Source organism: Budorcas taxicolor, chromosome 11, assembly GCF_023091745.1.
Source record: "Budorcas taxicolor isolate Tak-1 chromosome 11, Takin1.1, whole genome shotgun sequence".
Lineage (NCBI taxonomy): Eukaryota > Metazoa > Chordata > Mammalia > Artiodactyla > Bovidae > Budorcas > Budorcas taxicolor.
In genome coordinates this window covers 2,386,737-2,414,620 of record NC_068920.1, presented here as the reverse complement: position 1 = coordinate 2,414,620, position 27,884 = coordinate 2,386,737, and positions in this window count along the sequence as shown.

Genomic DNA, 27,884 nt, shown 5'->3' with positions numbered 1-27,884 from the left:
CCGAGTGTGCCTCCAGGACGGGAGAGCTCCAGCTCTGCTGAGAGGCCGGATCTAGTCAAGTGCCTTGCGCGAGGCTGCTCTGCCCTGGGCGAGACTTGCCCAGGCTTGCCTCGCTGCTAGGCTTGCTGCCCGGGAAGGAGCAGGCTGTGCGATGCTGGGAGAGGCCACTGGCGCCTTCTTGGCCTCAGCTCCACTCCTGCCTTGCCTTTGCATCTAGGCCCCGGGCGTCCTTGGGGAAGGCTTAGGAGCCGGTGGCTTGCACACTGCCAAGCCCTCCAGCAGTGAGGCCTCTCGTAGAGGGGAGGGGAGGGCAAGTGCAGGGCTCCTCCGGCGGGTGCTTGGCCGCACAGATTCAGCGCCGCACGGAGAGCACAAGGCTCCCAGGTCCCCTGGCTGTGGTCTGCAGCCCCACTCTCCCGGAGGCTGACTCCGTGGGCGGCCAGAAGGTGCCTGACAGACGTCATGTCCCTAGCGCTCTGCTCCCCAGCAGAGACGTGTGCAGGTGGTGGGGCCTGCCCCTGCGTGTCTGGGCTCCCGCCGGCAGCCCCAGCTCCAGGGAAGCAGCCCCTGAGCCAAGACCTGTAGGAGGCGCGGGGCGCCCTCGCCTGGAAGCCTAGTGCACAGCATGCGGGAAGCGAGCCTCCTCGGGAGAAGAGGAGGCAGCCCAGCTGCGTGCGTCTGCACTCACTCCTTGGGCGGAGCCCAGTGAGCCTCCAGTACGGCAGAGCTCCAGCTCTGCTCAGAGGCCCGATCTGGCCTAGTTGCTGGCGTGAGGCTGCTCGGCCCTTGGCGAGCCTTGCCCAGACTTGCCTCGCTGCTAGGCTTCCTGCCCGGGAAGGAGCAGGCTGCGCGAGACAGGCAGAAGCTCCTGGCGCCTTCCTGGCCTCAGCTCCACTCCTGCCTTGCCTTTGCACCTAGTCCCCAGGCGTCCTTGCGGAGGGCTTAGGGGCCGCTGGGGTGCACGCTGCCAAGCCCTCCAGCCGTGAGAGCTCTGTCATAGGGAAGGGAATGGCAAGTGCAGGGCTCCTGCAGCGGTCGCTTGGCCGCCCAGACTCAGCACAGCACGGAGAGCACCAGGCTTCCCAGGGCCCCTGGCTGTGGTCTGCAGCCCCACACACCCGGAGGCTGACTCCGTGAGCGCCCAGAAGGTGCCTGACAGACGTCATTTCCCTAGTGCTCTCCCCACCGGCAGAGACGTGTGCAGGTGGTTGGGGCCTGCCCCTGCGTGTCTGGGCTGCCGCCCACAGCCTCCGCTCAGGGGAAGCAGCCCCTGTGCCAAGACCTGCAGGAGGCGCGGGGCGTCCCTGCCTGGAAGCCAAGTGCACAGTCCGCTTGGAAGCGAGCCTCCTTGGGAAGAGTCGAGGGAGCCAAGCCGCGTGCAGCTGCAATCCCTGCTTGGGCCGAGCCGAGTGTGCCTCCAGGACGGGAGAGCTCCAGCTCTGCTGAGAGGCCGGATCTAGTCAAGTGCCTTGCGCGAGGCTGCTCTGCCCTGGGCGAGACTTGCCCAGGCTTGCCTCGCTGCTAGGCTTGCTGCCCGGGAAGGAGCAGGCTGTGCGATGCTGGGAGAGGCCACTGGCCCCTTCCTGGCCTCAGCTCCACTCCTGCCTTGCCTTTGCATCTAGGCGCCGGGCGTCCTTGGGGAAGGCTTAGGAGCCGGGGGCTTGCACACTGCCAAGCCCTCCAGCAGTGAGGCCTCTCGTAGAGGGGAGGGGAGGGCAAGTGCAGGTCTCCTCCGGCGTGTGCTTGGCCGCCCAGACTCAGCGCCGCACGGAGAGCACAAGGCTCCCAGGTCCCCTGGCTGTGCTCTGCAGCCCCACACACCCGGAGGCTGACTCCGTGGGCGCCCAGAAGGTGACTGACAGACGTCATGTCCCTAGCGCTCTCCTCCCCAGCAGAGACGTGTGCAGGTGGTGGGGCCTGCCCCTGCGTGTCTGGGCTCCCGCCGGCAGCCCCAGCTCCAGGGAAGCAGCCCCTGAGCCAAGACCTGTAGGGGGCGCGGGGCGCCCCCGCCTGGAAGCCTAGTGCACAGCATGCGGGAAGCGAGCCTCCTCGGGAGAAGAGGAGGCAGCCCAGCTGCGTGCGTCTGCACTCACTCCTTGGGCGGAGCCCAGTGAGCCTCCAGTACGGCAGAGCTCCAGCTCTGCTCAGAGGCCCGATCTGGCCTAGTTGCTGGCGTGAGGCTGCTCGGACCTTGGCGAGCCTTGCCCAGACTTGCCTCGCTGCTAGGCTTCCTGCCCGGGAAGGAGCAGGCTGCGCGAGACAGGCAGAAGCTCCTGGCGCCTTCCTGGCCTCAGCTCCACTCCTGCCTTGCCTTTGCACCTAGTCCCCAGGCGTCCTTGCGGAGGGCTTAGGGGCCGCTGGGTTGCACGCTGCCAAGCCCTCCAGCCGTGAGAGCTCTGTCATAGGGAAGGGAATGGCAAGTGCAGGGCTCCTGCAGCGGTCGCTTGGCCGCCCAGACTCAGCACAGCACGGAGAGCACCAGGCTTCCCAGGGCCCCTGGCTGTGGTCTGCAGCCCCACACACCCGGAGGCTGACTCCGTGAGCGCCCAGAAGGTGCCTGACAGACGTCATTTCCCTAGTGCTCTCCCCACCGGCAGAGACGTGTGCAGGTGGTTGGGGCCTGCCCCTGCGTGTCTGGGCTGCCGCCCACAGCCTCCGCTCAGGGGAAGCAGCCCCTGTGCCAAGACCTGCAGGAGGCGCGGGGCGTCCCTGCCTGGAAGCCAAGTGCACAGTCCGCTTGGAAGCGAGCCTCCTTGGGAAGAGTCGAGGGAGCCAAGCCGCGTGCAGCTGCAATCCCTGCTTGGGCCGAGCCGAGTGTGCCTCCAGGACGGGAGAGCTCCAGCTCTGCTGAGAGGCCGGATCTAGTCAAGTGCCTTGCGCGAGGCTGCTCTGCCCTGGGCGAGACTTGCCCAGGCTTGCCTCGCTGCTAGGCTTGCTGCCCGGGAAGGAGCAGGCTGTGCGATGCTGGGAGAGGCCACTGGCCCCTTCCTGGCCTCAGCTCCACTCCTGCCTTGCCTTTGCATATAGGCGCCGGGCGTCCTTGGGGAAGGCTTAGGAGCCGGGGGCTTGCACACTGCCAAGCCCTCCAGCAGTGAGGCCTCTCGTAGAGGGGAGGGGAGGGCAAGTGCAGGTCTCCTCCGGCGTGTGCTTGGCCGCCCAGACTCAGCGCCGCACGGAGAGCACAAGGCTCCCAGGTCCCCTGGCTGTGCTCTGCAGCCCCACACACCCGGAGGCTGACTCCGTGGGCGCCCAGAAGGTGACTGACAGACGTCATGTCCCTAGCGCTCTCCTCCCCAGCAGAGACGTGTGCAGGTGGTGGGGCCTGCCCCTGCGTGTCTGGGCTCCCGCCGGCAGCCCCAGCTCCAGGGAAGCAGCCCCTGAGCCAAGACCTGTAGGGGGCGCGGGGCGCCCCCGCCTGGAAGCCTAGTGCACAGCATGCGGGAAGCGAGCCTCCTCGGGAGAAGAGGAGGCAGCCCAGCTGCGTGCGTCTGCACTCACTCCTTGGGCGGAGCCCAGTGAGCCTCCAGTACGGCAGAGCTCCAGCTCTGCTCAGAGGCCCGATCTGGCCTAGTTGCTGGCGTGAGGCTGCTCGGCCCTTGGCGAGCCTTGCCCAGACTTGCCTCGCTGCTAGGCTTCCTGCCCGGGAAGGAGCAGGCTGCGCGAGACAGGCAGAAGCTCCTGGCGCCTTCCTGGCCTCAGCTCCACTCCTGCCTTGCCTTTGCACCTAGTCCCCAGGCGTCCTTGCGGAGGGCTTAGGGGCCGCTGGGTTGCACGCTGCCAAGCCCTCCAGCCGTGAGAGCTCTGTCATAGGGAAGGGAATGGCAAGTGCAGGGCTCCTGCAGCGGTCGCTTGGCCGCCCAGACTCAGCACAGCACGGAGAGCACCAGGCTTCCCAGGGCCCCTGGCTGTGGTCTGCAGCCCCACACACCCGGAGGCTGACTCCGTGAGCGCCCAGAAGGTGCCTGACAGACGTCATTTCCCTAGTGCTCTCCCCACCGGCAGAGACGTGTGCAGGTGGTTGGGGCCTGCCCCTGCGTGTCTGGGCTGCCGCCCACAGCCTCCGCTCAGGGGAAGCAGCCCCTGTGCCAAGACCTGCAGGAGGCGCGGGGCGTCCCTGCCTGGAAGCCAAGTGCACAGTCCGCTTGGAAGCGAGCCTCCTTGGGAAGAGTCGAGGGAGCCAAGCCGCGTGCAGCTGCAATCCCTGCTTGGGCCGAGCCGAGTGTGCCTCCAGGACGGGAGAGCTCCAGCTCTGCTGAGAGGCCGGATCTAGTCAAGTGCCTTGCGCGAGGCTGCTCTGCCCTGGGCGAGACTTGCCCAGGCTTGCCTCGCTGCTAGGCTTGCTGCCCGGGAAGGAGCAGGCTGTGCGATGCTGGGAGAGGCCACTGGCCCCTTCCTGGCCTCAGCTCCACTCCTGCCTTGCCTTTGCATATAGGCGCCGGGCGTCCTTGGGGAAGGCTTAGGAGCCGGGGGCTTGCACACTGCCAAGCCCTCCAGCAGTGAGGCCTCTCGTAGAGGGGAGGGGAGGGCAAGTGCAGGTCTCCTCCGGCGTGTGCTTGGCCGCCCAGACTCAGCGCCGCACGGAGAGCACAAGGCTCCCAGGTCCCCTGGCTGTGCTCTGCAGCCCCACACACCCGGAGGCTGACTCCGTGGGCGCCCAGAAGGTGACTGACAGACGTCATGTCCCTAGCGCTCTCCTCCCCAGCAGAGACGTGTGCAGGTGGTGGGGCCTGCCCCTGCGTGTCTGGGCTCCCGCCGGCAGCCCCAGCTCCAGGGAAGCAGCCCCTGAGCCAAGACCTGTAGGAGGCGCGGGGCGCCCCCGCCTGGAAGCCTAGTGCACAGCATGCGGGAAGCGAGCCTCCTCGGGAGAAGAGGAGGCAGCCCAGCTGCGTGCGTCTGCACTCACTCCTTGGGCGGAGCCCAGTGAGCCTCCAGTACGGCAGAGCTCCAGCTCTGCTCAGAGGCCCGATCTGGCAGAGTTGCTGGCGTGTGGCTGCTCGGCCCTTGGCGAGCCTTGCCCAGACTTGCCTCGCTGCTAGGCTTCCTGCCCGGGAAGGAGCAGGCTGCGCGAGACAGGCAGAAGCTCCTGGTGCCTTCCTGGCCTCAGCTCCACTCCTGCCTTGCCTTTGCACCTAGTCCCCAGGCGTCCTTGCGGAGGGCTTAGGGGCCGCTGGGTTGCACGCTGCCAAGCCCTCCAGCCGTGAGAGCTCTGTCATAGGGAAGGGAATGGCAAGTGCAGGGCTCCTGCAGCGGTCGCTTGGCCGCCCAGACTCAGCACAGCACGGAGAGCACCAGGCTTCCCAGGGCCCCTGGCTGTGGTCTGCAGCCCCACACACCCGGAGGCTGACTCCGTGAGCGCCCAGAAGGTGCCTGACAGACGTCATTTCCCTAGTGCTCTCCCCACCGGCAGAGACGTGTGCAGGTGGTTGGGGCCTGCCCCTGCGTGTCTGGGCTGCCGCCCACAGCCTCCGCTCAGGGGAAGCAGCCCCTGTGCCAAGACCTGCAGGAGGCGCGGGGCGTCCCTGCCTGGAAGCCAAGTGCACAGTCCGCTTGGAAGCGAGCCTCCTTGGGAAGAGTCGAGGGAGCCAAGCCGCGTGCAGCTGCAATCCCTGCTTGGGCCGAGCCGAGTGTGCCTCCAGGACGGGAGAGCTCCAGCTCTGCTCAGAGGCCGGATCTAGTCAAGTGCCTTGCGCGAGGCTGCTCTGCCCTGGGCGAGACTTGCCCAGGCTTGCCTCGCTGCTAGGCTTGCTGCCCGGGAAGGAGCAGGCTGTGCGATGCTGGGAGAGGCCACTGGCGCCTTCCTGGCCTCAGCTCCACTCCTGCCTTGCCTTTGCATCTAGGCGCCGGGCGTCCTTGGGGAAGGCTTAGGAGCCGGGGGCTTGCACACTGCCAAGCCCTCCAGCAGTGAGGCCTCTCGTAGAGGGGAGGGGAGGGCAAGTGCAGGTCTCCTCCGGCGGGTGCTTGGCCGCCCAGACTCAGCGCCGCACGGAGAGCACAAGGCTCCCAGGTCCCCTGGCTGTGCTCTGCAGCCCCACACACCCGGAGGCTGACTCCGTGGGCGGCCAGAAGGTGCCTGACAGACGTCATGTCCCTAGCGCTCTCCTCCCCAGCAGAGACGTGTGCAGGTGGTGGGGCCTGCCCCTGCGTGTCTGGGCTCCCGCCGGCAGCCCCAGCTCCAGGGAAGCAGCCCCTGAGCCAAGACCTGTAGGAGGCGCGGGGCGCCCCCGCCTGGAAGCCTAGTGCACAGCATGCGGGAAGCGAGCCTCCTCGGGAGAAGAGGAGGCAGCCCAGCTGCGTGCGTCTGCACTCACTCCTTGGGCGGAGCCCAGTGAGCCTCCAGTACGGCAGAGCTCCAGCTCTGCTCAGAGGCCCGATCTGGCAGAGTTGCTGGCGTGAGGCTGCTCGGCCCTTGGCGAGCCTTGCCCAGACTTGCCTCGCTCCTAGGCTTCCTGCCCGGGAAGGAGCAGGCTGCGCGAGACAGGCAGAAGCTCCTGGCGCCTTCCTGGCCTCAGCTCCACTCCTGCCTTGCCTTTGAACCTAGTCCCCAGGCGTCCTTGCGGAGGGCTTAGGGGCCGCTGGGTTGCACGCTGCCAAGCCCTCCAGCCGTGAGAGCTCTGTCATAGGGAAGGGAATGGCAAGTGCAGGGCTCCTGCAGCGGTCGCTTGGCCGCCCAGGCTCAGCACAGCACGGAGAGCACCAGGCTTCCCAGGGCCCCGGGCTGTGGTCTGCAGCCCCACACACCCGGAGGCTGACTCCGTGAGCGCCCAGAAGGTGCGTGACAGACGTCATTTCCCTAGTGCTCTCCCCACCAGCAGAGACGTGTGCAGGTGGTTGGGGCCTGCCCCTGCGTGTCTGGGCTGCCGCCCACAGCCTCCGCTCAGGGGAAGCAGCCCCTGTGCCAAGACCTGCAGGAGGCGCGGGGCGTCCCTGCCTGGAAGCCAAGTGCACAGTCCGCTTGGAAGCGAGCCTCCTTGGGAAGAGTCGAGGGAGCCAAGCCGCGTGCAGCTGCAATCCCTGCTTGGGCCGAGCCGAGTGTGCCTCCAGGACGGGAGAGCTCCAGCTCTGCTGAGAGGCCGGATCTAGTCAAGTGCCTTGCGCGAGGCTGCTCTGCCCTGGGCGAGACTTGCCCAGGCTTGCCTCGCTGCTAGGCTTGCTGCCCGGGAAGGAGCAGGCTGTGCGATGCTGGGAGAGGCCACTGGCGCCTTCCTGGCCTCAGCTCCACTCCTGCCTTGCCTTTGCATCTAGGCGCCGGGCGTCCTTGGGGAAGGCTTAGGAGCCGGGGGCTTGCACACTGCCAAGCCCTCCAGCAGTGAGGCCTCTCGTAGAGGGGAGGGGAGGGCAAGTGCAGGTCTCCTCCGGCGTGTGCTTGGCCGCCCAGACTCAGCGCCGCACGGAGAGCACAAGGCTCCCAGGTCCCCTGGCTGTGCTCTGCAGCCCCACACACCCGGAGGCTGACTCCGTGGGCGCCCAGAAGGTGACTGACAGACGTCATGTCCCTAGCGCTCTGCTCCCCAGCAGAGACGTGTGCAGGTGGTGGGGCCTGCCCCTGCGTGTCTGGGCTCCCGCCGGCAGCCCCAGCTCCAGGGAAGCAGCCCCTGAGCCAAGACCTGTAGGGGGCGCGGGGCGCCCCCGCCTGGAAGCCTAGTGCACAGCATGCGGGAAGCGAGCCTCCTCGGGAGAAGAGGAGGCAGCCCAGCTGCGTGCGTCTGCACTCACTCCTTGGGCGGAGCCCAGTGAGCCTCCAGTACGGCAGAGCTCCAGCTCTGCTCAGAGGCCCGATCTGGCAGAGTTGCTGGCGTGAGGCTGCTCGGCCCTTGGCGAGCCTTGCCCAGACTTGCCTCGCTGCTAGGCTTCCTGCCCGGAAAGGAGCAGGCTGCGCGAGACAGGCAGACGCTCCTGGCGCCTTCCTGGCCTCAGCTCCACTCCTGCCTTGCCTTTGCACCTAGTCCCCAGGCGTCCTTGCAGAGGGCTTAGGGGCCGGTGGGGTGCACGCTGCCAAGCCCTCCAGCCGTGAGAGCTCTGTCATAGGGAAGGGAATGGCAAGTGCAGGGCTCCTCCAGCGCTCGCTTGGCCGCCCAGACTCAGCACAGCACGGAGAGCACCAGGCTTCCCAGGGCCCCTGCCTGTGGTCTGCAGCCCCACACACCCGGAGGCTGACTCCGTGGGCGCCCAGAAGGTGCCTGACAGACGTCATTTCCCTAGTGCTCTCCCCACCAGCAGAGACGTGTGCAGGTGGTTGGGGCCTGCCCCTGCGTGTCTGGGCTGCCGCCCACAGCCTCCGCTCAGGGGAAGCAGCCCCTGTGCCAAGACCTGCAGGAGGCGCGGGGCGTCCCTGCCTGGAAGCCAAGTGCACAGTCCGCTTGGAAGCGAGCCTCCTTGGGAAGAGTCGAGGGAGCCAAGCCGCGTGCAGCTGCAATCCCTGCTTGGGCCGAGCCGAGTGTGCCTCCAGGACGGGAGAGCTCCAGCTCTGCTGAGAGGCCGGATCTAGTCAAGTGCCTTGCGCGAGGCTGCTCTGCCCTGGGCGAGACTTGCCCAGGCTTGCCTCGCTGCTAGGCTTGCTGCCCGGGAAGGAGCAGGCTGTGCGATGCTGGGAGAGGCCACTGGCGCCTTCTTGGCCTCAGCTCCACTCCTGCCTTGCCTTTGCATCTAGGCCCCGGGCGTCCTTGGGGAAGGCTTAGGAGCCGGTGGCTTGCACACTGCCAAGCCCTCCAGCAGTGAGGCCTCTCGTAGAGGGGAGGGGAGGGCAAGTGCAGGGCTCCTCCGGCGGGTGCTTGGCCGCACAGATTCAGCGCCGCACGGAGAGCACAAGGCTCCCAGGTCCCCTGGCTGTGGTCTGCAGCCCCACTCTCCCGGAGGCTGACTCCGTGGGCGGCCAGAAGGTGCCTGACAGACGTCATGTCCCTAGCGCTCTGCTCCCCAGCAGAGACGTGTGCAGGTGGTGGGGCCTGCCCCTGCGTGTCTGGGCTCCCGCCGGCAGCCCCAGCTCCAGGGAAGCAGCCCCTGAGCCAAGACCTGTAGGAGGCGCGGGGCGCCCCCGCCTGGAAGCCTAGTGCACAGCATGCGGGAAGCGAGCCTCCTCGGGAGAAGAGGAGGCAGCCCAGCTGCGTGCGTCTGCACTCACTCCTTGGGCGGAGCCCAGTGAGCCTCCAGTACGGCAGAGCTCCAGCTCTGCTCAGAGGCCCGATCTGGCCTAGTTGCTGGCGTGAGGCTGCTCGGCCCTTGGCGAGCCTTGCCCAGACTTGCCTCGCTGCTAGGCTTCCTGCCCGGGAAGGAGCAGGCTGCGCGAGACAGGCAGACGCTCCTGGCGCCTTCCTGGCCTCAGCTCCACTCCTGCCTTGCCTTTGCACCTAGTCCCCAGGCGTCCTTGCGGAGGGCTTAGGGGCCGGTGGGGTGCACGCTGCCAAGCCCTCCAGCCGTGAGAGCTCTGTCATAGGGAAGGGAATGGCAAGTGCAGGGCTCCTCCAGCGCTCGCTTGGCCGCCCAGACTCAGCACAGCACGGAGAGCACCAGGCTTCCCAGGGCCCCTGCCTGTGGTCTGCAGCCCCACACACCCGGAGGCTGACTCCGTGAGCGCCCAGAAGGTGCGTGACAGACGTCATTTCCCTAGTGCTCTCCCCACCGGCAGAGACGTGTGCAGGTGGTTGGGGCCTGCCCCTGCGTGTCTGGGCTGCCGCCCACAGCCTCCGCTCAGGGGAAGCAGCCCCTGTGCCAAGACCTGCAGGAGGCGCGGGGCGTCCCTGCCTGGAAGCCAAGTGCACAGTCCGCTTGGAAGCGAGCCTCCTTGGGAAGAGTCGAGGGAGCCAAGCCGCGTGCAGCTGCAATCCCTGCTTGGGCCGAGCCGAGTGTGCCTCCAGGACGGCAGAGCTCCAGCTCTGCTGAGAGGCCGGATCTAGTCAAGTGCCTTGCGCGAGGCTGCTCTGCCCTGGGCGAGACTTGCCCAGGCTTGCCTCGCTGCTAGGCTTGCTGCCCGGGAAGGAGCAGGCTGTGCGATGCTGGGAGAGGCCACTGGCCCCTTCCTGGCCTCAGCTCCACTCCTGCCTTGCCTTTGCATATAGGCGCCGGGCGTCCTTGGGGAAGGCTTAGGACCCGGGGGCTTGCACACTGCCAAGCCCTCCAGCAGTGAGGCCTCTCGTAGAGGGGAGGGGAGGGCAAGTGCAGGTCTCCTCCGGCGGGTGCTTGGCCGCCCAGACTCAGCGCCGCACGGAGAGCACAAGGCTCCCAGGTCCCCTGGCTGTGCTCTGCAGCCCCACACACCCGGAGGCTGACTCCGTGGGCGCCCAGAAGGTGACTGACAGACGTCATGTCCCTAGCGCTCTCCTCCCCAGCAGAGACGTGTGCAGGTGGTGGGGCCTGCCCCTGCGTGTCTGGGCTCCCGCCAGCAGCCCCAGCTCCAGGGAAGCAGCCCCTGAGCCAAGACCTGTAGGGGGCGCGGGGCGCCCCCGCCTGGAAGCCTAGTGCACAGCATGCGGGAAGCGAGCCTCCTCGGGAGAAGAGGAGGCAGCCCAGCTGCGTGCGTCTGCACTCACTCCTTGGGCGGAGCCCAGTGAGCCTCCAGTACGGCAGAGCTCCAGCTCTGCTCAGAGGCCCGATCTGGCAGAGTTGCTGGCGTGAGGCTGCTCGGCCCTTGGCGAGCCTTGCCCAGACTTGCCTCGCTGCTAGGCTTCCTGCCCGGGAAGGAGCAGGCTGCGCGAGACAGGCAGAAGCTCCTGGCGCCTTCCTGGCCTCAGCTCCACTCCTGCCTTGCCTTTGCACCTAGTCCCCAGGCGTCCTTGCGGAGTGCTTAGGGGCCGCTGGGTTGCACGCTGCCAAGCCCTCCAGCCGTGAGAGCTCTGTCATAGGGAAGGGAATGGCAAGTGCAGGGCTCCTGCAGCGGTCGCTTGGCCGCCCAGACTCAGCACAGCACGGAGAGCACCAGGCTTCCCAGGGCCCCTGGCTGTGGTCTGCAGCCCCACACACCCGGAGGCTGACTCCGTGAGCGCCCAGAAGGTGCCTGACAGACGTCATTTCCCTAGTGCTCTCCCCACCGGCAGAGACGTGTGCAGGTGGTTGGGGCCTGCCCCTGCGTGTCTGGGCTGCCGCCCACAGCCTCCGCTCAGGGGAAGCAGCCCCTGTGCCAAGACCTGCGGGAGGCGCGGGGCGTCCCTGCCTGGAAGCCAAGTGCACAGTCCGCTTGGAAGCGAGCCTCCTTGGGAAGAGTCGAGGGAGCCAAGCCGCGTGCAGCTGCAATCCCTGCTTGGGCCGAGCCGAGTGTGCCTCCAGGACGGGAGAGCTCCAGCTCTGCTGAGAGGCCGGATCTAGTCAAGTGCCTTGCGCGAGGCTGCTCTGCCCTGGGCGAGACTTGCCCAGGCTTGCCTCGCTGCTAGGCTTGCTGCCCGGGAAGGAGCAGGCTGTGCGATGCTGGGAGAGGCCACTGGCCCCTTCCTGGCCTCAGCTCCACTCCTGCCTTGCCTTTGCATATAGGCGCCGGGCGTCCTTGGGGAAGGCTTAGGAGCCGGGGGCTTGCACACTGCCAAGCCCTCCAGCAGTGAGGCCTCTCGTAGAGGGGAGGGGAGGGCAAGTGCAGGTCTCCTCCGGCGTGTGCTTGGCCGCCCAGACTCAGCGCCGCACGGAGAGCACAAGGCTCCCAGGTCCCCTGGCTGTGCTCTGCAGCCCCACACACCCGGAGGCTGACTCCGTGGGCGCCCAGAAGGTGACTGACAGACGTCATGTCCCTAGCGCTCTCCTCCCCAGCAGAGACGTGTGCAGGTGGTGGGGCCTGCCCCTGCGTGTCTGGGCTCCCGCCGGCAGCCCCAGCTCCAGGGAAGCAGCCCCTGAGCCAAGACCTGTAGGGGGCGCGGGGCGCCCCCGCCTGGAAGCCTAGTGCACAGCATGCGGGAAGCGAGCCTCCTCCGGAGAAGAGGAGGCAGCCCAGCTGCGTGCGTCTGCAATCACTCCTTGGGCGGAGCCCATTGATCCTCCAGTACGGCAGAGCTCCAGCTCTGCTCAGAGGCCCGATCTGGCAGAGTTGCTGGCGTGAGGCTGCTCTGCCTTGGGCGAGCCTTGCCCAGACTTGCCTCGCTGCTAGGCTTCCTGCCCGGGAAGGAGCAGGCTGCGCGAGACAGGCAGACGCTCCTGGCGCCTTCCTGGCCTCAGTTCCACTCCTGCCTTGCCTTTGCACCTAGTCCCCAGGCGTCCTTGCGGAGGGCTTAGGGGCCGGTGGGTTGCCCGCTGCCAAGCCCTCCAGCCGTGAGAGCTCTGTCATAGGGAAGGGAATGGCAAGTGCAGGGCTCCTGCAGCGGTCGCTTGGCCGCCCAGGCTCAGCACAGCACGGAGAGCACCAGGCTTCCCAGGGCCCCGGGCTGTGGTCTGCAGCCCCACACACCCGGAGGCTGACTCCGTGAGCGCCCAGAAGGTGCGTGACAGACGTCATTTCCCTAGTGCTCTCCCCACCGGCAGAGACGTGTGCAGGTGGTTGGGGCCTGCCCCTGCGTGTCTGGGCTGCCGCCCACAGCCTCCGCTCAGGGGAAGCAGCCCCTGTGCCAAGACCTGCAGGAGGCGCGGGGCGTCCCTGCCTGGAAGCCAAGTGCACAGTCCGCTTGGAAGCGAGCCTCCTTGGGAAGAGTCGAGGGAGCCAAGCCGCGTGCAGCTGCAATCCCTGCTTGGGCCGAGCCGAGTGTGCCTCCAGGACGGCAGAGCTCCAGCTCTGCTGAGAGGCCGGATCTAGTCAAGTGCCTTGCGCGAGGCTGCTCTGCCCTGGGCGAGACTTGCCCAGGCTTGCCTCGCTGCTAGGCTTGCTGCCCGGGAAGGAGCAGGCTGTGCGATGCTGGGAGAGGCCACTGGCCCCTTCCTGGCCTCAGCTCCACTCCTGCCTTGCCTTTGCATATAGGCGCCGGGCGTCCTTGGGGAAGGCTTAGGAGCCGGGGGCTTGCACACTGCCAAGCCCTCCAGCAGTGAGGCCTCTCGTAGAGGGGAGGGGAGGGCAAGTGCAGGTCTCCTCCGGCGGGTGCTTGGCCGCCCAGACTCAGCGCCGCACGGAGAGCACAAGGCTCCCAGGTCCCCTGGCTGTGCTCTGCAGCCCCACACACCCGGAGGCTGACTCCGTGGGCGCCCAGAAGGTGACTGACAGACGTCATGTCCCTAGCGCTCTGCTCCCCAGCAGAGACGTGTGCAGGTGGTGGGGCCTGCCCCTGCGTGTCTGGGCTCCCGCCGGCAGCCCCAGCTCCAGGGAAGCAGCCCCTGAGCCAAGACCTGTAGGGGGCGCGGGGCGCCCCCGCCTGGAAGCCTAGTGCACAGCATGCGGGAAGCGAGCCTCCTCGGGAGAAGAGGAGGCAGCCCAGCTGCGTGCGTCTGCACTCACTCCTTGGGCGGAGCCCAGTGAGCCTCCAGTACGGCAGAGCTCCAGCTCTGCTCAGAGGCCCGATCTGGCAGAGTTGCTGGCGTGAGGCTGCTCGGCCCTTGGCGAGCCTTGCCCAGACTTGCCTCGCTGCTAGGCTTCCTGACCGGGAAGGAGCAGGCTGCGCGAGACAGGCAGACGCTCCTGGCGCCTTCCTGGCCTCAGCTCCACTCCTGCCTTGCCTTTGCACCTAGTCCCCAGGCGTCCTTGCGGAGGGCTTAGGGGCCGGTGGGGTGCACGCTGCCAAGCCCTCCAGCCGTGAGAGCTCTGTCATAGGGAAGGGAATGGCAAGTGCAGGGCTCCTCCAGCGCTCGCTTGGCCGCCCAGACTCAGCACAGCACGGAGAGCACCAGGCTTCCCAGGGCCCCTGCCTGTGGTTTGCAGCCCCACACACCCGGAGGCTGACTCCGTGTGCGCCCAGAAGGTGCCTGACAGACGTCATTTCCCTAGTGCTCTCCCCACCAGCAGAGACGTGTGCAGGTGGTTGGGGCCTGCCCCTGCGTGTCTGGGCTGCCGCCCACAGCCTCCGCTCAGGGGAAGCAGCCCCTGTGCCAAGACCTGCAGGAGGCGCGGGGCGTCCCTGCCTGGAAGCCAAGTGCACAGTCCGCTTGGAAGCGAGCCTCCTTGGGAAGAGTCGAGGGAGCCAAGCCGCGTGCAGCTGCAATCCCTGCTTGGGCCGAGCCGAGTGTGCCTCCAGGACGGCAGAGCTCCAGCTCTGCTCAGAGGCCGGATCTAGTCAAGTGCCTTGCGCGAGGCTGCTCTGCCCTGGGCGAGACTTGCCCAGGCTTGCCTCGCTGCTAGGCTTGCTGCCCGGGAAGGAGCAGGCTGTGCGATGCTGGGAGAGGCCACTGGCGCCTTCCTGGCCTCAGCTCCACTCCTGCCTTGCCTTTGCATCTAGGCGCCGGGCGTCCTTGGGGAAGGCTTAGGAGCCGGGGGCTTGCACACTGCCAAGCCCTCCAGCAGTGAGGCCTCTCGTAGAGGGGAGGGGAGGGCAAGTGCAGGTCTCCTCCGGCGTGTGCTTGGCCGCCCAGACTCAGCGCCGCACGGAGAGCACAAGGCTCCCAGGTCCCCTGGCTGTGCTCTGCAGCCCCACACACCCGGAGGCTGACTCCGTGGGCGCCCAGAAGGTGACTGACAGACGTCATGTCCCTAGCGCTCTCCTCCCCAGCAGAGACGTGTGCAGGTGGTGGGGCCTGCCCCTGCGTGTCTGGGCTCCCGCCGGCAGCCCCAGCTCCAGGGAAGCAGCCCCTGAGCCAAGACCTGTAGGCGGCGCGGGGCGCCCCCGCCTGGGAGCCTAGTGCACAGCATGCGGGAAGCGAGCCTCCTCCGGAGAAGAGGAGGCAGCCCAGCTGCGTGCGTCTGCAATCACTCCTTGGGCGGAGCCCATTGATCCTCCAGTACGGCAGAGCTCCAGCTCTGCTCAGAGGCCCGATCTGGCAGAGTTGCTGGCGTGAGGCTGCTCTGCCTTGGGCGAGCCTTGCCCAGACTTGCCTCGCTGCTAGGCTTCCTGCCCGGGAAGGAGGAGGCTGCGCGAGACAGGCAGACGCTCCTGGCGCCTTCCTGGCCTCAGTTCCACTCCTGCCTTGCCTTTGCACCTAGTCCCCAGGCGTCCTTGCGGAGGGCTTAGGGGCCGGTGGGTTGCCCGCTGCCAAGCCCTCCAGCCGTGAGAGCTCTGTCATAGGGAAGGGAATGGCAAGTGCAGGGCTCCTGCAGCGGTCGCTTGGCCGCCCAGGCTCAGCACAGCACGGAGAGCACCAGGCTTCCCAGGGCCCCGGGCTGTGGTCTGCAGCCCCACACACCCGGAGGCTGACTCCGTGAGCGCCCAGAAGGTGCGTGACAGACGTCATTTCCCTAGTGCTCTCCCCACCGGCAGAGACGTGTGCAGGTGGTTGGGGCCTGCCCCTGCGTGTCTGGGCTGCCGCCCACAGCCTCCGCTCAGGGGAAGCAGCCCCTGTGCCAAGACCTGCAGGAGGCGCGGGGCGTCCCTGCCTGGAAGCCAAGTGCACAGTCCGCTTGGAAGCGAGCCTCCTTGGGAAGAGTCGAGGGAGCCAAGCCGCGTGCAGCTGCAATCCCTGCTTGGGCCGAGCCGAGTGTGCCTCCAGGACGGCAGAGCTCCAGCTCTGCTGAGAGGCCGGATCTAGTCAAGTGCCTTGCGCGAGGCTGCTCTGCCCTGGGCGAGACTTGCCCAGGCTTGCCTCGCTGCTAGGCTTGCTGCCCGGGAAGGAGCAGGCTGTGCGATGCCGGGAGAGGCCACTGGCCCCTTCCTGGCCTCAGCTCCACTCCTGCCTTGCCTTTGCATATAGGCGCCGGGCGTCCTTGGGGAAGGCTTAGGAGCCGGGGGCTTGCACACTGCCAAGCCCTCCAGCAGTGAGGCCTCTCGTAGAGGGGAGGGGAGGGCAAGTGCAGGTCTCCTCCGGCGGGTGCTTGGCCGCCCAGACTCAGCGCCGCACGGAGAGCACAAGGCTCCCAGGTCCCCTGGCTGTGCTCTGCAGCCCCACACACCCGGAGGCTGACTCCGTGGGCGCCCAGAAGGTGACTGACAGACGTCATGTCCCTAGCGCTCTGCTCCCCAGCAGAGACGTGTGCAGGTGGTGGGGCCTGCCCCTGCGTGTCTGGGCTCCCGCCGGCAGCCCCAGCTCCAGGGAAGCAGCCCCTGAGCCAAGACCTGTAGGGGGCGCGGGGCGCCCCCGCCTGGAAGCCTAGTGCACAGCATGCGGGAAGCGAGCCTCCTCGGGAGAAGAGGAGGCAGCCCAGCTGCGTGCGTCTGCACTCACTCCTTGGGCGGAGCCCAGTGAGCCTCCAGTACGGCAGAGCTCCAGCTCTGCTCAGAGGCCCGATCTGGCAGAGTTGCTGGCGTGAGGCTGCTCGGCCCTTGGCGAGCCTTGCCCAGACTTGCCTCGCTGCTAGGCTTCCTGACCGGGAAGGAGCAGGCTGCGCGAGACAGGCAGACGCTCCTGGCGCCTTCCTGGCCTCAGCTCCACTCCTGCCTTGCCTTTGCACCTAGTCCCCAGGCGTCCTTGCGGAGGGCTTAGGGGCCGGTGGGGTGCACGCTGCCAAGCCCTCCAGCCGTGAGAGCTCTGTCATAGGGAAGGGAATGGCAAGTGCAGGGCTCCTCCAGCGCTCGCTTGGCCGCCCAGACTCAGCACAGCACGGAGAGCACCAGGCTTCCCAGGGCCCCTGCCTGTGGTCTGCAGCCCCACACACCCGGAGGCTGACTCCGTGTGCGCCCAGAAGGTGCCTGACAGACGTCATTTCCCTAGTGCTCTCCCCACCAGCAGAGACGTGTGCAGGTGGTTGGGGCCTGCCCCTGCGTGTCTGGGCTGCCGCCCACAGCCTCCCGCTCAGGGGAAGCAGCCCCTGTGCCAAGACCTGCAGGAGGCGCGGGGCGTCCCTGCCTGGAAGCCAAGTGCACAGTCCGCTTGGAAGCGAGCCTCCTTGGGAAGAGTCGAGGGAGCCAAGCCGCGTGCAGCTGCAATCCCTGCTTGGGCCGAGCCGAGTGTGCCTCCAGGACGGCAGAGCTCCAGCTCTGCTCAGAGGCCGGATCTAGTCAAGTGCCTTGCGCGAGGCTGCTCTGCCCTGGGCGAGACTTGCCCAGGCTTGCCTCGCTGCTAGGCTTGCTGCCCGGGAAGGAGCAGGCTGTGCGATGCTGGGAGAGGCCACTGGCGCCTTCCTGGCCTCAGCTCCACTCCTGCCTTGCCTTTGCATCTAGGCGCCGGGCGTCCTTGGGGAAGGCTTAGGAGCCGGGGGCTTGCACACTGCCAAGCCCTCCAGCAGTGAGGCCTCTCGTAGAGGGGAGGGGAGGGCAAGTGCAGGTCTCCTCCGGCGGGGGCTTGGCCGCCCAGACTCAGCGCCGCACGGAGAGCACAAGGCTCCCAGGTCCCCTGGCTGTGCTCTGCAGCCCCACTCTCCCGGAGGCTGACTCCGTGGGCGGCCAGAAGGTGACTGACAGACGTCATGTCCCTAGCGCTCTGCTCCCCAGCAGAGACGTGTGCAGGTGGTGGGGCCTGCCCCTGCGTGTCTGGGCTCCCGCCGGCAGCCCCAGCTCCAGGGAAGCAGCCCCTGAGCCAAGACCTGTAGGGGGCGCGGGGCGCCCCCGCCTGGAAGCCTAGTGCACAGCATGCGGGAAGCGAGCCTCCTCCGGAGAAGAGGAGGCAGCCCAGCTGCGTGCGTCTGCAATCACTCCTTGGGCGGAGCCCAGTGAGCCTCCAGTACGGCAGAGCTCCAGCTCTGCTCAGAGGCCCGATCTGGCAGAGTTGCTGGCGTGAGGCTGCTCTGCCTTGGGCGAGCCTTGCCCAGACTTGCCTCGCTGCTAGGCTTCCTGCCCGGGAAGGAGCAGGCTGCGCGAGACAGGCAGACGCTCCTGGCGCCTTCCTGGCCTCAGCTCCACTCCTGCCTTGCCTTTGCACCTAGTCCCCAGGCGTCCTTGCGGAGGGCTTAGGGGCCGGTGGGGTGCACGCTGCCAAGCCCTCCAGCAGTGAGAGCTCTGTCATAGGGAAGGGAATGGCAAGTGCAGGGCTCCTGCAGCGGTCGCTTGGCCGCCCAGGCTCAGCACAGCACGGAGAGCACCAGGCTTCCCAGGGCCCCGGGCTGTGGTCTGCAGCCCCACACACCCGGAGGCTGACTCCGTGAGCGCCCAGAAGGTGCGTGACAGACGTCATTTCCCTAGTGCTCTCCCCACCGGCAGAGACGTGTGCAGGTGGTTGGGGCCTGCCCCTGCGTGTCTGGGCTGCCGCCCACAGCCTCCGCTCAGGGGAAGCAGCCCCTGTGCCAAGACCTGCAGGAGGCGCGGGGCGTCCCTGCCTGGAAGCCAAGTGCACAGTCCGCTTGGAAGCGAGCCTCCTTGGGAAGAGTCGAGGGAGCCAAGCCGCGTGCAGCTGCAATCCCTGCTTGGGCCGAGCCGAGTGTGCCTCCAGGACGGCAGAGCTCCAGCTCTGCTGAGAGGCCGGATCTAGTCAAGTGCCTTGCGCGAGGCTGCTCTGCCCTGGGCGAGACTTGCCCAGGCTTGCCTCGCTGCTAGGCTTGCTGCCCGGGAAGGAGCAGGCTGTGCGATGCCGGGAGAGGCCACTGGCCCCTTCCTGGCCTCAGCTCCACTCCTGCCTTGCCTTTGCATATAGGCGCCGGGCGTCCTTGGGGAAGGCTTAGGAGCCGGGGGCTTGCACACTGCCAAGCCCTCCAGCAGTGAGGCCTCTCGTAGAGGGGAGGGGAGGGCAAGTGCAGGTCTCCTCCGGCGGGTGCTTGGCCGCCCAGACTCAGCGCCGCACGGAGAGCACAAGGCTCCCAGGTCCCCTGGCTGTGCTCTGCAGCCCCACACACCCGGAGGCTGACTCCGTGGGCGCCCAGAAGGTGACTGACAGACGTCATGTCCCTAGCGCTCTCCTCCCCAGCAGAGACGTGTGCAGGTGGTGGGGCCTGCCCCTGCGTGTCTGGGCTCCCGCCGGCAGCCCCAGCTCCAGGGAAGCAGCCCCTGAGCCAAGACCTGTAGGGGGCGCGGGGCGCCCCCGCCTGGAAGCCTAGTGCACAGCATGCGGGAAGCGAGCCTCCTCGGGAGAAGAGGAGGCAGCCCAGCTGCGTGCGTCTGCACTCACTCCTTGGGCGGAGCCCAGTGAGCCTCCAGTACGGCAGAGCTCCAGCTCTGCTCAGAGGCCCGATCTGGCAGAGTTGCTGGCGTGAGGCTGCTCGGCCCTTGGCGAGCCTTGCCCAGACTTGCCTCGCTGCTAGGCTTCCTGCCCGGGAAGGAGCAGGCTGCGCGAGACAGGCAGAAGCTCCTGGCGCCTTCCTGGCCTCAGCTCCACTCCTGCCTTGCCTTTGCACCTAGTCCCCAGGCGTCCTTGCGGAGTGCTTAGGGGCCGCTGGGTTGCACGCTGCCAAGCCCTCCAGCCGTGAGAGCTCTGTCATAGGGAAGGGAATGGCAAGTGCAGGGCTCCTGCAGCGGTCGCTTGGCCGCCCAGACTCAGCACAGCACGGAGAGCACCAGGCTTCCCAGGGCCCCTGGCTGTGGTCTGCAGCCCCACACACCCGGAGGCTGACTCCGTGAGCGCCCAGAAGGTGCCTGACAGACGTCATTTCCCTAGTGCTCTCCCCACCGGCAGAGACGTGTGCAGGTGGTTGGGGCCTGCCCCTGCGTGTCTGGGCTGCCGCCCACAGCCTCCGCTCAGGGGAAGCAGCCCCTGTGCCAAGACCTGCAGGAGGCGCGGGGCGTCCCTGCCTGGAAGCCAAGTGCACAGTCCGCTTGGAAGCGAGCCTCCTTGGGAAGAGTCGAGGGAGCCAAGCCGCGTGCAGCTGCAATCCCTGCTTGGGCCGAGCCGAGTGTGCCTCCAGGACGGGAGAGCTCCAGCTCTGCTGAGAGGCCGGATCTAGTCAAGTGCCTTGCGCGAGGCTGCTCTGCCCTGGGCGAGACTTGCCCAGGCTTGCCTCGCTGCTAGGCTTGCTGCCCGGGAAGGAGCAGGCTGTGCGATGCTGGGAGAGGCCACTGGCGCCTTCCTGGCCTCAGCTCCACTCCTGCCTTGCCTTTGCATCTAGGCGCCGGGCGTCCTTGGGGAAGGCTTAGGAGCCGGGGGCTTGCACACTGCCAAGCCCTCCAGCAGTGAGGCCTCTCGTAGAGGGGAGGGGAGGGCAAGTGCAGGTCTCCTCCGGCGGGTGCTTGGCCGCCCAGACTCAGCGCCGCACGGAGAGCACAAGGCTCCCAGGTCCCCTGGCTGTGCTCTGCAGCCCCACACACCCGGAGGCTGACTCCGTGGGCGCCCAGAAGGTGACTGACAGACGTCATGTCCCTAGCGCTCTCCTCCCCAGCAGAGACGTGTGCAGGTGGTGGGGCCTGCCCCTGCGTGTCTGGGCTCCCGCCGGCAGCCCCAGCTCCAGGGAAGCAGCCCCTGAGCCAAGACCTGTAGGGGGCGCGGGGCGCCCCCGCCTGGAAGCCTAGTGCACAGCATGCGGGAAGCGAGCCTCCTCGGGAGAAGAGGAGGCAGCCCAGCTGCGTGCGTCTGCACTCACTCCTTGGGCGGAGCCCAGTGAGCCTCCAGTACGGCAGAGCTCCAGCTCTGCTCAGAGGCCCGATCTGGCAGAGTTGCTGGCGTGAGGCTGCTCGGCCCTTGGCGAGCCTTGCCCAGACTTGCCTCGCTGCTAGGCTTCCTGCCCGGGAAGGAGCAGGCTGCGCGAGACAGGCAGACGCTCCTGGCGCCTTCCTGGCCTCAGCTCCACTCCTGCCTTGCCTTTGCACCTAGTCCCCAGGCGTCCTTGCGGAGTGCTTAGGGGCCGCTGGGTTGCACGCTGCCAAGCCCTCCAGCCGTGAGAGCTCTGTCATAGGGAAGGGAATGGCAAGTGCAGGGCTCCTGCAGCGGTCGCTTGGCCGCCCAGACTCAGCACAGCACGGAGAGCACCAGGCTTCCCAGGGCCCCTGGCTGTGGTCTGCAGCCCCACACACCCGGAGGCTGACTCCGTGAGCGCCCAGAAGGTGCCTGACAGACGTCATTTCCCTAGTGCTCTCCCCACCGGCAGAGACGTGTGCAGGTGGTTGGGGCCTGCCCCTGCGTGTCTGGGCTGCCGCCCACAGCCTCCGCTCAGGGGAAGCAGCCCCTGTGCCAAGACCTGCAGGAGGCGCGGGGCGTCCCTGCCTGGAAGCCAAGTGCACAGTCCGCTTGGAAGCGAGCCTCCTTGGGAAGAGTCGAGGGAGCCAAGCCGCGTGCAGCTGCAATCCCTGCTTGGGCCGAGCCGAGTGTGCCTCCAGGACGGGAGAGCTCCAGCTCTGCTGAGAGGCCGGATCTGGCAGAGTTGCTGGCGTGAGGCTGCTCTGCCTTGGGCGAGCCTTGCCCAGACTTGCCTCGCTGCTAGGCTTCCTGCCCGGGAAGGAGCAGGCTGCGCGAGACAGGCAGACGCTCCTGGCGCCTTCCTGGCCTCAGTTCCACTCCTGCCTTGCCTTTGCACCTAGTCCCCAGGCGTCCTTGCGGAGGGCTTAGGGGCCGGTGGGTTGCCCGCTGCCAAGCCCTCCAGCCGTGAGAGCTCTGTCATAGGGAAGGGAATGGCAAGTGCAGGGCTCCTGCAGCGGTCGCTTGGCCGCCCAGGCTCAGCACAGCACGGAGAGCACCAGGCTTCCCAGGGCCCCGGGCTGTGGTCTGCAGCCCCACACACCCGGAGGCTGACTCCGTGAGCGCCCAGAAGGTGCGTGACAGACGTCATTTCCCTAGTGCTCTCCCCACCGGCAGAGACGTGTGCAGGTGGTTGGGGCCTGCCCCTGCGTGTCTGGGCTGCCGCCCACAGCCTCCGCTCAGGGGAAGCAGCCCCTGTGCCAAGACCTGCAGGAGGCGCGGGGCGTCCCTGCCTGGAAGCCAAGTGCACAGTCCGCTTGGAAGCGAGCCTCCTTGGGAAGAGTCGAGGGAGCCAAGCCGCGTGCAGCTGCAATCCCTGCTTGGGCCGAGCCGAGTGTGCCTCCAGGACGGCAGAGCTCCAGCTCTGCTGAGAGGCCGGATCTAGTCAAGTGCCTTGCGCGAGGCTGCTCTGCCCTGGGCGAGACTTGCCCAGGCTTGCCTCGCTGCTAGGCTTGCTGCCCGGGAAGGAGCAGGCTGTGCGATGCTGGGAGAGGCCACTGGCCCCTTCCTGGCCTCAGCTCCACTCCTGCCTTGCCTTTGCATATAGGCGCCGGGCGTCCTTGGGGAAGGCTTAGGAGCCGGGGGCTTGCACACTGCCAAGCCCTCCAGCAGTGAGGCCTCTCGTAGAGGGGAGGGGAGGGCAAGTGCAGGTCTCCTCCGGCGGGTGCTTGGCCGCCCAGACTCAGCGCCGCACGGAGAGCACAAGGCTCCCAGGTCCCCTGGCTGTGCTCTGCAGCCCCACACACCCGGAGGCTGACTCCGTGGGCGCCCAGAAGGTGACTGACAGACGTCATGTCCCTAGCGCTCTGCTCCCCAGCAGAGACGTGTGCAGGTGGTGGGGCCTGCCCCTGCGTGTCTGGGCTCCCGCCGGCAGCCCCAGCTCCAGGGAAGCAGCCCCTGAGCCAAGACCTGTAGGGGGCGCGGGGCGCCCCCGCCTGGAAGCCTAGTGCACAGCATGCGGGAAGCGAGCCTCCTCGGGAGAAGAGGAGGCAGCCCAGCTGCGTGCGTCTGCACTCACTCCTTGGGCGGAGCCCAGTGAGCCTCCAGTACGGCAGAGCTCCAGCTCTGCTCAGAGGCCCGATCTGGCAGAGTTGCTGGCGTGAGGCTGCTCGGCCCTTGGCGAGCCTTGCCCAGACTTGCCTCGCTGCTAGGCTTCCTGACCGGGAAGGAGCAGGCTGCGCGAGACAGGCAGAACGCTCCTGGCGCCTTCCTGGCCTCAGCTCCACTCCTGCCTTGCCTTTGCACCTAGTCCCCAGGCGTCCTTGCGGAGGGCTTAGGGGCCGGTGGGGTGCACGCTGCCAAGCCCCCCAGCCGTGAGAGCTCTGTCATAGGGAAGGGAATGGCAAGTGCAGGGCTCCTCCAGCGCTCGCTTGGCCGCCCAGACTCAGCACAGCACGGAGAGCACCAGGCTTCCCAGGGCCCCTGGCTGTGGTCTGCAGCCCCACACACCCGGAGGCTGACTCCGTGAGCGCCCAGAAGGTGCCTGACAGACGTCATTTCCCTAGTGCTCTCCCCACCGGCAGAGACGTGTGCAGGTGGTTGGGGCCTGCCCCTGCGTGTCTGGGCTGCCGCCCACAGCCTCCGCTCAGGGGAAGCAGCCCCTGTGCCAAGACCTGCGGGAGGCGCGGGGCGTCCCTGCCTGGAAGCCAAGTGCACAGTCCGCTTGGAAGCGAGCCTCCTTGGGAAGAGTCGAGGGAGCCAAGCCGCGTGCAGCTGCAATCCCTGCTTGGGCCGAGCCGAGTGTGCCTCCAGGACGGGAGAGCTCCAGCTCTGCTGAGAGGCCGGATCTAGTCAAGTGCCTTGCGCGAGGCTGCTCTGCCCTGGGCGAGACTTGCCCAGGCTTGCCTCGCTGCTAGGCTTGCTGCCCGGGAAGGAGCAGGCTGTGCGATGCTGGGAGAGGCCACTGGCCCCTTCCTGGCCTCAGCTCCACTCCTGCCTTGCCTTTGCATCTAGGCGCCGGGCGTCCTTGGGGAAGGCTTAGGAGCCGGGGGCTTGCACACTGCCAAGCCCTCCAGCAGTGAGGCCTCTCGTAGAGGGGAGGGGAGGGCAAGTGCAGGTCTCCTCCGGCGTGTGCTTGGCCGCCCAGACTCAGCGCCGCACGGAGAGCACAAGGCTCCCAGGTCCCCTGGCTGTGCTCTGCAGCCCCACACACCCGGAGGCTGACTCCGTGGGCGCCCAGAAGGTGACTGACAGACGTCATGTCCCTAGCGCTCTCCTCCCCAGCAGAGACGTGTGCAGGTGGTGGGGCCTGCCCCTGCGTGTCTGGGCTCCCGCCGGCAGCCCCAGCTCCAGGGAAGCAGCCCCTGAGCCAAGACCTGTAGGGGGCGCGGGGCGCCCCCGCCTGGAAGCCTAGTGCACAGCATGCGGGAAGCGAGCCTCCTCCGGAGAAGAGGAGGCAGCCCAGCTGCGTGCGTCTGCAATCACTCCTTGGGCGGAGCCCATTGATCCTCCAGTACGGCAGAGCTCCAGCTCTGCTCAGAGGCCCGATCTGGCAGAGTTGCTGGCGTGAGGCTGCTCTGCCTTGGGCGAGCCTTGCCCAGACTTGCCTCGCTGCTAGGCTTCCTGCCCGGGAAGGAGCAGGCTGCGCGAGACAGGCAGACGCTCCTGGCGCCTTCCTGGCCTCAGTTCCACTCCTGCCTTGCCTTTGCACCTAGTCCCCAGGCGTCCTTGCGGAGGGCTTAGGGGCCGGTGGGTTGCCCGCTGCCAAGCCCTCCAGCCGTGAGAGCTCTGTCATAGGGAAGGGAATGGCAAGTGCAGGGCTCCTGCAGCGGTCGCTTGGCCGCCCAGGCTCAGCACAGCACGGAGAGCACCAGGCTTCCCAGGGCCCCGGGCTGTGGTCTGCAGCCCCACACACCCGGAGGCTGACTCCGTGAGCGCCCAGAAGGTGCGTGACAGACGTCATTTCCCTAGTGCTCTCCCCACCGGCAGAGACGTGTGCAGGTGGTTGGGGCCTGCCCCTGCGTGTCTGGGCTGCCGCCCACAGCCTCCGCTCAGGGGAAGCAGCCCCTGTGCCAAGACCTGCAGGAGGCGCGGGGCGTCCCTGCCTGGAAGCCAAGTGCACAGTCCGCTTGGAAGCGAGCCTCCTTGGGAAGAGTCGAGGGAGCCAAGCCGCGTGCAGCTGCAATCCCTGCTTGGGCCGAGCCGAGTGTGCCTCCAGGACGGCAGAGCTCCAGCTCTGCTGAGAGGCCGGATCTAGTCAAGTGCCTTGCGCGAGGCTGCTCTGCCCTGGGCGAGACTTGCCCAGGCTTGCCTCGCTGCTAGGCTTGCTGCCCGGGAAGGAGCAGGCTGTGCGATGCTGGGAGAGGCCACTGGCCCCTTCCTGGCCTCAGCTCCACTCCTGCCTTGCCTTTGCATATAGGCGCCGGGCGTCCTTGGGGAAGGCTTAGGAGCCGGGGGCTTGCACACTGCCAAGCCCTCCAGCAGTGAGGCCTCTCGTAGAGGGGAGGGGAGGGCAAGTGCAGGTCTCCTCCGGCGGGTGCTTGGCCGCCCAGACTCAGCGCCGCACGGAGAGCACAAGGCTCCCAGGTCCCCTGGCTGTGCTCTGCAGCCCCACACACCCGGAGGCTGACTCCGTGGGCGCCCAGAAGGTGACTGACAGACGTCATGTCCCTAGCGCTCTGCTCCCCAGCAGAGACGTGTGCAGGTGGTGGGGCCTGCCCCTGCGTGTCTGGGCTCCCGCCGGCAGCCCCAGCTCCAGGGAAGCAGCCCCTGAGCCAAGACCTGTAGGGGGCGCGGGGCGCCCCCGCCTGGAAGCCTAGTGCACAGCATGCGGGAAGCGAGCCTCCTCGGGAGAAGAGGAGGCAGCCCAGCTGCGTGCGTCTGCACTCACTCCTTGGGCGGAGCCCAGTGAGCCTCCAGTACGGCAGAGCTCCAGCTCTGCTCAGAGGCCCGATCTGGCAGAGTTGCTGGCGTGAGGCTGCTCGGCCCTTGGCGAGCCTTGCCCAGACTTGCCTCGCTGCTAGGCTTCCTGACCGGGAAGGAGCAGGCTGCGCGAGACAGGCAGACGCTCCTGGCGCCTTCCTGGCCTCAGCTCCACTCCTGCCTTGCCTTTGCACCTAGTCCCCAGGCGTCCTTGCGGAGGGCTTAGGGGCCGGTGGGGTGCACGCTGCCAAGCCCTCCAGCCGTGAGAGCTCTGTCATAGGGAAGGGAATGGCAAGTGCAGGGCTCCTCCAGCGCTCGCTTGGCCGCCCAGACTCAGCACAGCACGGAGAGCACCAGGCTTCCCAGGGCCCCTGCCTGTGGTCTGCAGCCCCACACACCCGGAGGCTGACTCCGTGTGCGCCCAGAAGGTTGCCTGACAGACGTCATTTCCCTAGTGCTCTCCCCACCAGCAGAGACGTGTGCAGGTGGTTGGGGCCTGCCCCTGCGTGTCTGGGCTGCCGCCCACAGCCTCCGCTCAGGGGAAGCAGCCCCTGTGCCAAGACCTGCAGGAGGCGCGGGGCGTCCCTGCCTGGAAGCCAAGTGCACAGTCCGCTTGGAAGCGAGCCTCCTTGGGAAGAGTCGAGGGAGCCAAGCCGCGTGCAGCTGCAATCCCTGCTTGGGCCGAGCCGAGTGTGCCTCCAGGACGGCAGAGCTCCAGCTCTGCTCAGAGGCCGGATCTAGTCAAGTGCCTTGCGCGAGGCTGCTCTGCCCTGGGCGAGACTTGCCCAGGCTTGCCTCGCTGCTAGGCTTGCTGCCCGGGAAGGAGCAGGCTGTGCGATGCTGGGAGAGGCCACTGGCGCCTTCCTGGCCTCAGCTCCACTCCTGCCTTGCCTTTGCATCTAGGCGCCGGGCGTCCTTGGGGAAGGCTTAGGAGCCGGGGGCTTGCACACTGCCAAGCCCTCCAGCAGTGAGGCCTCTCGTAGAGGGGAGGGGAGGGCAAGTGCAGGTCTCCTCCGGCGTGTGCTTGGCCGCCCAGACTCAGCGCCGCACGGAGAGCACAAGGCTCCCAGGTCCCCTGGCTGTGCTCTGCAGCCCCACACACCCGGAGGCTGACTCCGTGGGCGCCCAGAAGGTGACTGACAGACGTCATGTCCCTAGCGCTCTCCTCCCCAGCAGAGACGTGTGCAGGTGGTGGGGCCTGCCCCTGCGTGTCTGGGCTCCCGCCGGCAGCCCCAGCTCCAGGGAAGCAGCCCCTGAGCCAAGACCTGTAGGGGGCGCGGGGCGCCCCCGCCTGGAAGCCTAGTGCACAGCATGCGGGAAGCGAGCCTCCTCCGGAGAAGAGGAGGCAGCCCAGCTGCGTGCGTCTGCAATCACTCCTTGGGCGGAGCCCATTGATCCTCCAGTACGGCAGAGCTCCAGCTCTGCTCAGAGGCCCGATCTGGCAGAGTTGCTGGCGTGAGGCTGCTCTGCCTTGGGCGAGCCTTGCCCAGACTTGCCTCGCTGCTAGGCTTCCTGCCCGGGAAGGAGGAGGCTGCGCGAGACAGGCAGACGCTCCTGGCGCCTTCCTGGCCTCAGTTCCACTCCTGCCTTGCCTTTGCACCTAGTCCCCAGGCGTCCTTGCGGAGGGCTTAGGGGCCGGTGGGTTGCCCGCTGCCAAGCCCTCCAGCCGTGAGAGCTCTGTCATAGGGAAGGGAATGGCAAGTGCAGGGCTCCTGCAGCGGTCGCTTGGCCGCCCAGGCTCAGCACAGCACGGAGAGCACCAGGCTTCCCAGGGCCCCGGGCTGTGGTCTGCAGCCCCACACACCCGGAGGCTGACTCCGTGAGCGCCCAGAAGGTGCGTGACAGACGTCATTTCCCTAGTGCTCTCCCCACCGGCAGAGACGTGTGCAGGTGGTTGGGGCCTGCCCCTGCGTGTCTGGGCTGCCGCCCACAGCCTCCGCTCAGGGGAAGCAGCCCCTGTGCCAAGACCTGCAGGAGGCGCGGGGCGTCCCTGCCTGGAAGCCAAGTGCACAGTCCGCTTGGAAGCGAGCCTCCTTGGGAAGAGTCGAGGGAGCCAAGCCGCGTGCAGCTGCAATCCCTGCTTGGGCCGAGCCGAGTGTGCCTCCAGGACGGGAGAGCTCCAGCTCTGCTGAGAGGCCGGATCTAGTCAAGTGCCTTGCGCGAGGCTGCTCTGCCCTGGGCGAGACTTGCCCAGGCTTGCCTCGCTGCTAGGCTTGCTGCCCGGGAAGGAGCAGGCTGTGCGATGCTGGGAGAGGCCACTGGCCCCTTCCTGGCCTCAGCTCCACTCCTGCCTTGCCTTTGCATATAGGCGCCGGGCGTCCTTGGGGAAGGCTTAGGAGCCGGGGGCTTGCACACTGCCAAGCCCTCCAGCAGTGAGGCCTCTCGTAGAGGGGAGGGGAGGGCAAGTGCAGGTCTCCTCCGGCGGGTGCTTGGCCGCCCAGACTCAGCGCCGCACGGAGAGCACAAGGCTCCCAGGTCCCCTGGCTGTGCTCTGCAGCCCCACTCTCCCGGAGGCTGACTCCGTGGGCGGCCAGAAGGTGACTGACAGACGTCATGTCCCTAGCGCTCTGCTC